The following is a 14,135-nucleotide window of genomic DNA, read 5'->3' on the forward strand; positions in this document are numbered from 1 at the left end:
CGACAATGATAGAGAAGTAGCATTCACCAATCAGAACGCGGTTGATTTGGGATTGCGTGAACGCCACGTGTAAGCAATAAATATGTAAATGAAAATACGAATGTATCACTTTGTTTAAAACTTTGGCGTCGCTAATCAATGAGGATTGCCACATATAGTACTTTTTCTAAAACTTATTATCAAAATCATTTTGGAATAAAATAAATAGTAATCCAGTAAACAGTTTTTGTCAAAAATAATAATTTAGGAATAGAAAAAAAATCTAATCATTTGCTTTTACAAGTTTCAAGCATGAAGGAATGAAAAAGTTCCAGAAAGAATTAGAACAAATCATTCTGAATTTTTGGAGACACTTCCAATGATGTTCGTATTCAAAAAGAAATTTATTAGTAAAGCCAACAATGAATACTTGAAGATTTATTTTTGAGATTTTAGTTTCTGAGATTTGAGAACTCTTTGAATAATGTTGGCAAGAAAAGATTAAACAGTAGTCCAAGAAGTAAAATGGATGTTGGAAAAATAAGCTTTTTGGTTTTTTTCGCCATATTTCGTTAATAAAGGATACAATTTTTAATGATTTCCTAGTCAAATTTCTACCTTTACCGTTGATGTAATTTTTGGAAGAATTTTCAACAAACATTTAAAGCCTAACTTTACCAAACGCCGTATGTAACATATGTAAACAAAAAAGAAGTTTTCGCATGAGGCGCTGAATTTCGTTAAAGACTACTTGTATTACTCATCTTAGGGCATGATTGTGAAAAAAATACTCGGATTTTTCACTTTTCTGAAATGCCCAATGTATGAGTTGCCATGGGAACACTGAACTTCCCCATGGGCACTCATACATTGGGTAAAATGAATGTAGATATTTATCTATACGACTTTTGAAAAAAAAATAGTTATTTATGTGACGAGTTGCAAAAAGTTGATTTTTTCAGCACGAGTCGTACATTTATCCAACGAGGCTTGCCGAGTTGGATAAATACGACGAGTGCTGAAAATATCGAGTTTTGCAACGAGTAACATACACAATTTTATGCAATTATTTTTTCATTATGCAACTCATTTGAGTTGCATAATGTTCATAATGCAACTCAAATGGGTTGCATAATGAACATTATGCAACATTTTTTCATTATGCAACTCATTTCAGTTGCAAAATGAACCAGTTCGGAAAAAATGACCATTATGAAACCGAAATGAGTTAAATAAAATAGAATTTATGATACTGAATTGCATAAAAAGTTTTAACAATACATTTTCCCAAACAGGTAAAAAAACTCAAGATTCCACGTCCCGGGATTCCTTCGACGATTTGTCCTGGGATTTATTTCGGGATTCTTCTGTTGGTTGTTCCGGGGCTTTCTTTATCATTTTTTTTCTTGCAACTCCTTCCAGATATTCCTCAAGATTTTTTTTCCGGAATTTCGGTGGGAGTTTCTTCTGGTATTCATTCATTGATTTAGCTAGTCGTTCTTTCAGGGACATTTTCGGCATTCGATCAGAGATTCTACAACCCTATACTTCCCACACACTCAGTTTTATTTCACGAGCTCGGCTGTGCAAATCTCGGTTTCTGAATTTTAACCAAGACTCAGCTTGACAACAAGGCGTGTAATACTGATTCTCGGTATTTGTAAGCTGAGATCTCATGAAAACATTTAGCTGACTTCTCGGCTGTGAAAAACTCGGCATTCGAAAGCCGAGATTCGGCATTTTAAATTGAGTGTGCACGACTTCGAATGATATTTAGAAATAGTCTTCTTCTTCTTCTTTTTCTTTATGACTCTAGGTCCCCACTGGGACTTGGTCTGCCTCGCTTCAACTTAGTGTTCTTCCATAGTTATTAATTGAAGGGCGCTCTTTGCCTGTCATTGCATGATTTCCGGATTGGCGATCCATAGCTTTAACCACAAGGCTAACTGGAGACCCCATTAGTGCCAAAATGGTTTCCGAAGAAAAAAGTGCTATTTTTTCGGAAACAATGTAAAAAAGTGTTGTTGTAAATCAATAGGTTTATGATTGTTTATCAATTGCTTCACTATTGAAACAAGCAGCTAGTATTTGTGCTAACCTCATGAGGATACAATCATAATCTATAAACTATTCCATCAAATTCATCCAATATCGTTTGTCCCGAGTTCGTCGAAAATCGATGGTGCTCTTGTGCAACCATGGAAAGTAGAGAATAAGAAGACTCCTTCCGGAATTCTTATACGGATTATTCCCAAAACTGTATCAGAGATCTTATGTTTTTTTCTTTTTTATCCAAGGGCTTTCTGCCATAGGCATGTTTATCCAGTATTCTTTCTGGGTCTTCTTCCGGAATTCCTTTAAGTGTTTTCCCAGGCTTCGTTTATGATTTCGCTTAGATTTCCTTTAGATATTTCTTCCAGGAATGACTATGAGATTCTTTCAAGGGCGCTTCTCGGGATTCCTTTAGGTATTTCTTAAAAAAATCCTTTTGAGATTCCTGTGTTGATTTTCCCCGGGACTCCGTCATCAATTCCTCCCGGGATTTCTTTAGGTATTTATTAGGGGATCTTTAATAGGGGATTTCCGCATTTCATTTAAGAATTTCTCCCAGATTTCACCGGATTTCTTTCAGGGATTCTTCCAGAGTTTTTTTTAGAAATTTCTCCAGAGATCTCTTCTGACATTACTTCATTGATTTTCCCTGGATTTCTTTAAGGTTTTTCCGGCATTTTTCGAGATTCATTGAAACATTCCTTCTGGATATTTTCAGGGACTCCTTCAGAGATTTCTTCCCAGATTCCCCATATAATTTCTCATATGATTCCTTTGAGTATTTCTCTCGGGATTTCTTTAGAAATTTATCCATAGTTTTTGTCAAAGATTTATCTATAGATTACTTCAGTGATGGCTTCGGATTTCCCGCTGGTGTTCATCCAGAGAATTCTTCCGGAATTCTTGTTGAGATTTATTTATTTCAGAGAATATGACACAATATTTTTTTTTTAATTTTTATGTCGTTATCATCTCCGTTACTCGTTTGGGATTGTCTTGTATCTATACGAATCCGAATGTAACGACAGTATGAAGGTTGTGCTGGAATTAAACTTCTGGTGAAAATTATAAAATATAGAGGACCTATAATGAAGTTTTAACTACACCATAGACTTCTCCTTTTTTGTAAAATCATGTTTATTATATTTAAACTTTACTGTTATAACAGTTTATGTGTTGAATTAAATTGTGAGATAACATGAGCGATAACGAGTTAAGGTGAATATCCTAGTTTTTTTTCCTGATGAAAAAAGTTAATCAGTTTTTCAGAAATATGTTTTCGAAATTTTTTTAAAAAATAGTGTAAGAGTGATTTTTTTAAAGCTTATTTTCGAAAAAAAAGCTTTTTTAAATACTTTTAAAGTCAATGTTGTGATTTTTCCAAAGTTTTTGTCTTTAGCTCCAAAACTTTGGTGCTATACTTGAGCCTTGAAATCTCAGTTGATCTAGCTAGATGTATGTCCTGTTTTATATCATGTTTCAACGTATGCTTCTGGTGAAACTGCTTAAAGGGTGAGTCGATAATTATTGTGCCATTTTCAAACTAACGTAACTTTTTTCCTACTTCACCAAAATCAACCAAATTTTGTACAGTTTCTCCCTATAGTCTATTGTTTACATATAATGAATTGAGCAATTATCAGTGAGATTCCAGTCGATATAGAATAAATTTAGTTAACAGTTCTAAAAAAGTTGTTGTACAATCACATGCTAAAATCAAAAATCATGGTATCGCGCCTTGGAACAATTAATGATTATACAATATCGGATCATCTTAATGTTCGTCAATAGGTTTCAGGAATGGTTGTCAGTGAAACATAAGCTTGGAGCCAGGTGAAAACCAGGCACGATGCGCATAAACAAACCTAAGAGCTTTAATTATTTGTTTTAAATGAAGCCTGAACATGTCCACATGGAGGGCGTTAATTGAAAATGTCTTAAATTTCATTAAAACGCAACCTAAATTTGAACCTATACCAAAAAGTTGAAATACATGCATATACTAAACTACTGTAAAAATTTGGTTTCATTCCCTTAACTGTACACAATTTGCGAATCAGTTGAAGGTAGGGTGGCACAATAATTAACGACTCACCCTTTATTGTTTGTTTTTTATTGTTGTTTGAAATTTCTGTGGCTGTAGTTCTTCAGAAAAGTTGTAACCTTTTTCATTCGTGAGACAGAGATGCAGCCAAGTTTATTATTTGGAAAATGAATAAAACTTGTTCAGTTGCTGCGTAAATTGCATGAAGTTTGAATGATGGTCGCATTATGGAAAAGTTTGAGTAAGTTTAGGTAGGCGAAACAATATGGACTTCGCCATTATTATTCTATTTATTTTTTAATAGCAGAGCATTCTTTTTCAAAATTGATTTTCATATACAGTTAAAGGAAGGGTCAAGGTATCCCCTAATATTTTCCTGGTGAAAAATGTTTATCAATTTACCAGAAACCACTTTTTCAAAATTTCAATTGAAAATGATTATGGTTAAACTGGTAAACATTTTCCACCAGAAAAAAATCTAAAGATGCCTTGTTCCTTCCTCTAGCTATGACAACCGAATCTGAAAATACAAACTAATCCGTTATTTACAAGAAAAATCAAACGACGGATAAAATAAAACAGTATTGATGATAAATTGTATAACTGAGAGAGCCACAAATAAAAATAAAAGTCAAAAATAAAAAAAATAGGAAATGCGTTTACCGAAAAATCTTCTTAACGCAACGCACGATTGCTTTAAGAAGACTTTTTGGTAAACGTACAGGAAACACATTGGCAAGAATTAGATATAGTTAAAATTCACGAATAAGGCCGGTGCAAATATTTAATTGGGATTTATGTTACCACCCCCTCCCCCTTCAAAATCCCAAAAAAAAATGGCGGCCCATGACTCCGTTTTCAATAGATAACAAATTTCAAGCAACAATTTTCCAATAGTAGAAAACTTCTTTTCAACGCTGGGTATAACTTTAAATTTTGCATTGCATTTTATTTTTATTTTTATTTATTTTTTGTTTCTTATTTATGTTCGTCCCCTCTCGTACCCGATGTTAGGTCTCGGGCATAAAGATAAATAATATTAGCATCGTCCTAAGAAAAATGAAAAAAATATTTACATATTTCGTTAAAGAATTCATAGAGAATTTTCTGAAACAACATCTACATATAATTCAAACATACTTTTTTCCAGCTATTACCTATCCCATGTTGTTTTCAATACAAGTCGTATTTTCTTAGCTACGGCAAGATTTAAATTTATTTAATTATATATCCAACTTATTCTCTGAATGCGCCACGATAATTTACAATGATTTGAAAAGCTTAAGATTTTGGCACGGTACAAGCAATAGTGAATAAAGAGGCCAGATATGCATGAAAGGGCTCCTTAGGAAAACGTCTAAACTTAAGATTCCAGAGATATTCTTCGAAAAATTTGCAATTATAACTGACAAAATTGACAGACGTTATTACTTCAGTGTTTTTTTTAAAGATTGCTTGAGATTGCCATATCATAAAATCATGCCATATCATATTTTTTTTACCTCGCAAAAAAAATATATTGAACCACCCGAAAAGAATTCGTGGAAAAGTATCGTTCGGATCCCTGAAAAGTTTAGCAGAATTCTGAAAGGCAAAACCGCTCTATAAATGCAATAATAGGTTAAACAAAAATGTGGTCCATGGGGAGCTTCCTGAAATGTAGGATTTCCTAGCGGTAAGTAAAAATGTTTATATACAAATGTAGAGATTTTTAAAGGAAAAAAATAAAAATTTGTTATTAAAATTTATAATTTTATAGGAATACTGAAAAGAAGTTCTGGAATTAATCTTGCTAAGGTATATTTGGTGAATGTCTAAAGCAATGTAAAATTTCACATGGAAGTTTTTTGTGAGAGATAGAAAAAAAGTCTTCTTGATTTCTTTGAGGAGAATATTTTTTCCATGATTTTCTCCAAGAATTTTGCCACCTATACCATCATGAATTTATTCAGGATTAGCTGTCCCGGTAAACGTCGTACTGCCTGCCTACTAATTTTTTTTGACAAGTTTGTTAGTGGAGAGATGCCCCGGAGTTTAGTTTGAAATTTTCCCATTTTTATTGCTTTCCCGGTCGATTTTCACGTCGGAGCCCTGCACGAAAGCCATATTGCAAAAATTGTATGAATCCGTTTGCCGGTTCCCGAGCCTATTCATGACATACAAACACCATACCATTTTTATTTATACAGATTTGCGTCAAAAAATGTTCGATCATTCTCACTGAATTTATAAGAAATATTCAAAAAAAAAAAAATCTTCCAGAAATTCAATATTTATGAATAGTTTTGTGAGACCTATGTTAAAAAGACAATTACACCGTCTTCGACCTTGCGGCCTCTGCAGACTGAACATTACAAACATTCGACAACGGACAACACATATTACACCCAGTGGCCCAGTGGAGAATTTTCCATTTGACGAAAAGTTTTCCCCGACTGGAGCGGGAATCGAACCCACACTCCGAGGCTTACGAGACACCTAAACGACTGACGCCGCTAACCGCTCGGCCACGAAACCCACTTCAGAGTTTTCAGAGTTTCAGAGTTTCTTTGAATTCTATCAGGGTTTCAGAGTTTTCTTTGAATTCTATCAGGGCTATCTAGAATTTTAATTGAAAGTGTATTCAACTGCTGTGCCATTTCTTCGATTAATTTGACCATAAATGCTTCTGGTAAGGGGCCGTTCATTAATGACATAGCATTTTTGGCCAAACCTAACCAAACCTAACAAATGGCTCGTAGTCATTTTTAGGGACTCCACCCTCTCCCCTTAAATGCTACGTCATTTATGGATGACCCCTAATACATTACACACTTCCCTTTTTTGCTGCGTATTTTAACTATTTGTTTTTTTTTACTTGCGCTGATCCTACACTACTAAAAGTTTCGTCTCGAAATATTCTACATATTCTTTCCTGCCTTGAATGTATCAAAATTGATCTGTTTAATTTGTGGAGCGGACCTGGTGTGATGGTTATAGCACGTGACTATCACCCCGAGGACCTGGGATCGAATCTCACTCCCGACAAACTCGCAAAATGCGAGTTCTTCCATCGGAAGGAAAGTATAACGTGGGTCCTAGCCAGTGAGGAGAATTGTCAGACAAAAGAGCACAAAACAAGCAACAAAGAAGGCGCAGCGATTACTCTTTATCTCAACTGATAACAGATAATGACCAGTGAATCAAAATTCAACCATCGCACAACAATAATGACAATGTCGCAACATGTATTTGTTGCGACAAACAAACCCATGCGACATAAGTTTGTCCCAACTGTTACGGGTATAAATATTTGTTACAATTATAAGACAGAATAATTGTTAAATGTGTTATAAATTTTATATTCGTGCGTTCTTTGTATTACATGTTTCATTTTAAGTTGTAAATATTCCCTGAGTTTAATGTACATTTATAGGGTTCTGACAAAATATGAAATGCAATCCAATGTTGATTGCCAACTTTCAGGCTATTTTGGGCAGCAGGGCAGCAGTCAAGTACTGGAGATGTAAGCCTTTCCCTGCCACGGACTTCAAGTTGTTGAGCTCAAGTATCGAACCCTGAAACGGGATGCCCGATTAGGATTAGTTTTCCTAGACGAAACCAAGCTATGAACACAGCAACAAATTCTGTGAACTAAAAGGCATACTGCCAACTCAAATACAATTCCAGGATGACTGATGGACCTAAACCAATAAATGAAACCTCGTCATCCTGTGATCGGAAGGAGTTATCCATCATCTGGATAACAGGGCAATTTATGTTATGTGTTGTGCTGCGTCAATTTGTGATGTTCCTAGATTGTACATTTGTAAGGTTCTGTGTATCGTGAAGTGGTAATCCTTCGTAATAATTAATTTCTTTTTATTTTTGTAACACAACTTGAAAATAATGGGATTAACATCGTACACCACGAGTTTAGAGATTTTTAAGCCTTACATTGCGATTTTCGAACGGTAACTTCGAGTCGGTAAACACTGCAACTCTGGTGAAGCTCTATCATCAAACAGTTTCGACTTTGGGTTAGCAATAATTGATTATTCACGAGTTGAAAAGTACGCAACAAATTCAGCTTCCGTTTTGTCTGCAACAAAAAATTTCGAGATCATGTCATTATCTGTTACCAGTAGGGATAAAGAGTAATCGTTGCACCTTCTTTGTTGCTTGTTTTGTGCCTCTTTTGTCTGACAATTCTCTTCACTGATAATGACATGATCCCGAGAATTTATGTTGCAGACAAAACGGAAGCTGAATTTGTTGCGAATTTTTTCACGAGTTGAGTGAATAATCAATTATTACCTAGCCAAAATCGAAACTTTTTGATGATACATCTTCAGCAGCGTTGCAGTGTTTATCGACTCGAAGTTACCGCTCGAAAATCACAATGCAAGGCTTAAAAATATCTTAACTCGTGCTGCATGAGCTTTATCCCATTCTTTTCAAGTTGGGACAAACTTATGTCGCATTGGGAAGGATGTCGCAACAACTTCATGTTGCGACATTGTCGTTATTGTTGCGCGATGGTTGAATTTTGATTCACTGATCCTAGCCCTAGCCTAGGGCAAAAAATCTCGTTATTACAGATAAAAAATCTGTTTAATTTATTGGTTGTCCTGTTAGATTGGGTTTGTACAAGGAGGCACTTTTATAACCTGGATTGAGTAATGGCTTAAATGATGAAATTAGTGCCTTCAAAATACAAACAAAAATCTTTGATACAAATAAGGGCGTAAAAAATGTTTCACAGGATCTATGTACTGAAACATGAACTCCAAGGAGTCATTCGACCACCTAGAAATATTGCACATTTTTTGTCTAACAGTTGACTAGTTTAACTGTTAATATTTCCATTAATTAGCTCACTACTAAAAATACTCTTCAAGCTTTATTTGAAATGAATTCTAAATATTTTTTTATTTTCTCTATTTGCAGGATCGCTAGCTTTCCCATAGGTAAGTTCAAAAATCTGCCTCCTGAAGATTTTCTCCGCATTTAACAAAATATATCCCCAACGCTTCAATTACACATCAGCCAGCAGTGGCTCATCCCCTTCGCCTCCAGCACCAAAACAAATCCACTTTAATGACCGGACTAGAAAATTCAAATGAGCTTAATTGCTTACGTTGCGATGATGGCCGGGTGGGGGCACCAGTTAGGCAGTGCTAACGGGCAACTTCGCCTACCTTCCTCCCATTTGCATTGGTTGGTTGGTAGGTAGGTAGTCAGGCAAAGCGCGTCCTAATCTGGATCATGACAGCAAACACTCAAGCAGAGAAACTAAGTTTAGCTCGCTCAGTCAACAGCCAGCGGCGCGTCGGAGGGCGGCGAGGTAGGTGACACTGATACAGCTTCTGCCCACCTCGTCAAATCTCCGACTGAACGGAGGAACGGAGGACCCCACGGCGCGGATGGGACATTATGCAATTATACCCGTACCTACTTGTATGGAGAGGACGGGACCCGTGGGCTGTAGGTAGCTGCACGCGGTAGCCAGCAGAGCAAACGAACGCAAAAGTAAGAACTCGTGTTGGTTTATGCGCGCGAGTTTACGAACCGAACGATCTGCGTGTGCTGTGTGCCACGAAGGAAGAATCATTTCAAGGTGAACCGGCTCGACCACGGTGTGCTTGCACTTGGCGAATCGTTGTTGTTGGGGATAGGTATTAGATTACATACCCCTTGGGCGACTGAGGGAGGACGGGAATTTCGAAGGAGAAGCGGAGTGCTGAGCTGGTGCAGGGATTGCGAATATTTGCTCGGTTGTTAGATCTAGCTGCTGTGTGTGGGGGAGGGGACGAAGTCATGCACAAGCTTAGGTTACAAATCGTCTTTCGTGAGGAATTTGAAGGCTTTCTGATCCGGATTTTTGCACGGATTATGATTGGCTAGCGGACGAGAGGGAGGCCATGGCATGGCAGGTGCTCTCATTACAGGTGATTTGTACGAGCTTGTTTCTTTTCTGTCGGCTGCACTGTGTCACATTTGAAACTGTTGGAGCTAGGTGAAGAGAAAAATTCAAATGAGCAATGAATATTAAATTGTTCTCATGCTCGGTGGAGGGTAAGTCGTATGTAGAATCAAGCGAGAGTTTATGGGAAGGTAAGCAAGATGGATGTAATGACATAATTATAATTGGAAAATTACGTGGTCGTCGTCGTCGCCGCACGAGAACGAAGGTGTGCTGAGAATAATCTTGACCGTGTTTGTTGTAGTACTTTTTATTATTTCAATTAAAGCTTACGACTTGTTGTAATTGTTTCATAAGGGAGCTGCCATGTGGGAGGTCAGAGTAAATAGCCTATGGAACTATTTTTGTTTCAGATGTTCTAGAACAGCGTTTCTCAAACTACGAGTCGTCATCTTTTGGTGGGTTACAAGCTAACTTTAGGTGGGTTGCGAAACGTTTGTAAACATTTAAGTATCATTTATTGAAATTGCTTCATTCTTTCACTAATAAGAATCAAATTGTTTTGTCTACTTTACCATGATATAAAAAGATTATTCTGTTATCTTCAGGACTCTAAAAATTATGTTCCTATTGTTGAAATGATGAATGTGGGGATTTTTTTATTCCCGTACGGGTTTGGGCCGAAGCGTCTCAGATCCTCATGAAACTTTTTCCACAGGTAGGGCTCATGGGTATATGAACAAAAAAAAATGAAAAAAAAAATCAGAGTCGCCTGTTTTCCCGGAAAACTCAGGTGGAAATTATTTGTTTCTCCCTGACACTACTTACTTTGAAAAATCATAACTCAAGAACGAAGCATCGTAGAAACAAAGTTCTTATTTAGAAAATGAAAGCAAATTTTCTCGGAAATGCACAAAATTTTCCACAGTTGAGAAAATTCATAAAGAAAAGCCGGAAAACTATGCCTGATTTCTTGGAAATTTTTCAAAAAAAATATTTTTGAGAAGGTTACTTCATAAGCTTTAATCGCTGAAATATTAGGAATGCACTTTTTTTTTCGTTTTTTAGTTATGGTTAATTTTGTTGAAAAATGTCCAAATGTGGCATATAAGCAAAAATCAGAACTAAAGAACGAAACATCGAAGAAATATTTTTTTTCTTAGAAAACAAAAGCAAATTGGAAGTGGAAAATGTTTTCCACAAAATTTTCCACAGTTGAGAAAATTCATAAAGAAAAGCCGGAAAAACTATGCCCGAACTCGAGAAAAATTTTTGAGAAGGTAATTTCATAAACTTTGATCGCTGAATTTTTTGGAATGCACTTTTTTCGTTCCTGAGTTATGGCCAATTTTGTGAAAAATGACCATGTAATATAGGCTTACATAGTTATCTATATATATAAAAATGCAGTGGCATACGTGGGACCGCGCATAACTTGCGAACGGGTGGTCCGATTTGGGTCGTCTAAGGTGTGTTCTGTTAGTTTTCAACCAAGGAAGGTTTATGAGGCCCAAAACATGGGAAAATTGAGAGTTTTTGAAAATCGGGTTTTCATACATTTTGAACGGAGACTTGGGCGCTTGGCTAGGGACTTGAAACGTCAAAAAACGCAGTAGGCAAGACAAAGTTTGCCGGGGCCAGCTAGTTTTCTATAAAATTGGCTATAACTCAACAAAGAAAAAAAGTGCATTCCAGAAAATTTTAGCGATCAAAGCTTATGGAATCACCTTCTCAAAAATATTTTTTTTGAAAGTTTTTCTCGAATTTGGGCGTAGTTTTCCAGGCTTTTTTTATGAATTTTCAAACGGTGAAAAAATTTTGTGGAAAACTTTTTTCAGTTCATATTTTTTTGGAGTCTTGAGAAAATTTGCTTTCATTTTCTAAAAAAAAACTTTGTATCTACGATGCTTGCCACATGACAACAAATAAAAACTGTTAATAACAGTGAAGTGCTGATAGAGAAGTATCTGAGAAGTAGGCTTAGTCTCAGTTGGGACGTAACGCTAAGAAGAACAAGAAGAGCAAGAACAACAGGAATCAGAAGTGAAACAAGATTGATAATAAATAAATGGCCACAAACTTCGGATGAAATTTCAGATATTCAGGTGAAATTCTGCAGAGTTTTTCTTCGTGAGGAGCTCCGAGGGTTTTCGGGGGATTTCGGTTTCAGGAATGGCTTTTTGGCGGATTGAAAAGCGTTGCGGAGGTCTTCTCAGAGGTTTCGGGGAGTCTATGGCGCGTTACATGAGGTCCGAGAGGATCTTGCAAGATTCCGGAGACATTTCAGGAAGTTCAGAGGTTTTTTGGCGAATTGCAGAGACGTTACACAGGCGTGGCGAGGGTTTCGGAGGGTCTCAGGTGCGTTACATTGGGTCTGAGAGAGTTTTAGAGGGATTTCGAGGTATTTCAGGAAGTTTTAGAGGATTATTGGCTAGTTTCGGAGACGTTACACAAGTGTTTTGAGTCTCTGGTGCGTTACATGGGGTCCGTGGGTATTTTTTTTGTTGAGATACGAACACCGTCTTCAGCCAAAGGTGGTACAGACTGAACGAAACTTTACATTATACAAGGGGCACACGGAGCATGTATCAGTGGATACGGAGAAGAAATTTTCTCATGAAAAGTTTCATCGCCCGGAGCGGGATTTGAACCCTCATCTCATAGCATGGTACGATTAGAAGCTTGGTGACCCTAACCGCACGGCTATGAGGCTCACAATCCAGGGGGATTCCGAAGGAATTTCAGAAAGTTTCAGAGGTTTTTTTGGCGAGTTTTGGAGATACTACGCAGGCGTTAGAGTAAGGTGGGGCAAAAGTTCGACCTTAGTTGAAAATTCAAGTTTTTTGAAAAAAATCGAAGCAAGTAAAAATAAATGAATACCGTGTTGTGATTCTACTATCCATGAGCTAAAATTTTGCTGAACAAAGTTAGGCCAAATGTCTTTTCAATTTTGAGTTATAACACCTTTTGTATGTGTGCGTCTTTTTCGAACTCTTGCCCCACCACTGGGGCAAAAGTTCGAATCTAGTGTTTGTGGGATTTCACTAACCGTAGCACACTATTTTGACACTTTGGTAAGAGAAATAATTGAAACCAATTAATATTTGATGTTGGAACTGGAATACACTTTAAAGTTCGATCTGGATTATACCCAAATCGTGGTTAAATTTACTACACCAAAAATTAGTAGTTTTCCGCCAAATTTAGATGAAACAACATTTTTTTTCAACTTTGATCGCATTTTCTCACTAATTCCATCATTTGTAGAGATTATATGTACATTTTACACAATTTTAGGTTTTTACCTGAAGTTGCCACATGGCTCGAACTTTTGCCCCACAATTCGAACTTTTGCCCCACTATGGGTAAAATATGATTTCCAAATCTTTTTAGCAAAAAGTTATACACGCTAAAGCATCTTCAAAATATACCTAGTTACGTCCCAAAATAAAAGACCGAGTTCAATTTCATTACAATTCCAATCCATGCGTTGGAAGGACCATCGCAAATTACATTTTTTTGATCAAAAATCAACATTTTGTCATAACTTTTCGAAACATTGATCAATTTTCAAAATTTTTGGAATGAAAGACTCTTTTTCAAAAAGGTTTCGAACAACCTTGACACCCGAAAGAAATAATTTGAATTGCGCTCAAAAACTTCAAAAGAAACTCTTGCCCCACTCGAACTTTTGCCCCACTTTACTCTACGTATGCGTTACGTATGCGTTTTCGGGGGTTTCTGAGGGTCTCAGGTGCTTACATGGGTTCCGAGGGGGTTTTAGAGGGATTTCGAAGGCATTTCAGGAAGCTTCAGAGGAAATCCCATTGAAATGCCTTTGAAATCCACGTAATTCATTTGGAATGTCTCTGAAAACACTTGGATGTAAATAAATAAGCTGGAATCCTTCGAAACGCCCCTGAAACGTCAGTAATTCTATTGAAGCTTCCTTGAAATCATCGTAATCAATTTGAAGTGCCCCTGATCTAACCTTTTGGAAAGCCTTTAAATCATTCCTGAAACCCCCTGAAACTCTCAAAAATATCTTGAAATGCCCCTGTAAACTTTTGTAACGTGCTTTAAAGGCTTCTGAGATCCCTCCCTAGGAGCACGCATGTTCTTAAAAAGCATATTCAACTCTTATATGAACAAATT

General features: G+C 36.6%; 1 protein-coding gene across 1 annotated transcript in view; it reads left to right on the plus strand.

Annotated features, from left to right (window-relative positions):
- Nucleotides 1-14,135, plus strand: part of LOC134290206 (myb-like protein X) — a 704,426-nt gene that overhangs the window by 481,345 nt on the left and 208,946 nt on the right. Inside the window, exon 3 of the mRNA XM_062857276.1 lies at nt 9,005-9,024. The gene's annotated coding sequence lies outside the window, so the exon portion shown is untranslated. The remainder of the gene's footprint in view (nt 1-9,004; nt 9,025-14,135) is intronic.

This window comes from Aedes albopictus, chromosome 3 (genome assembly GCF_035046485.1).
Source record: "Aedes albopictus strain Foshan chromosome 3, AalbF5, whole genome shotgun sequence".
NCBI lineage: Eukaryota > Metazoa > Arthropoda > Insecta > Diptera > Culicidae > Aedes > Aedes albopictus.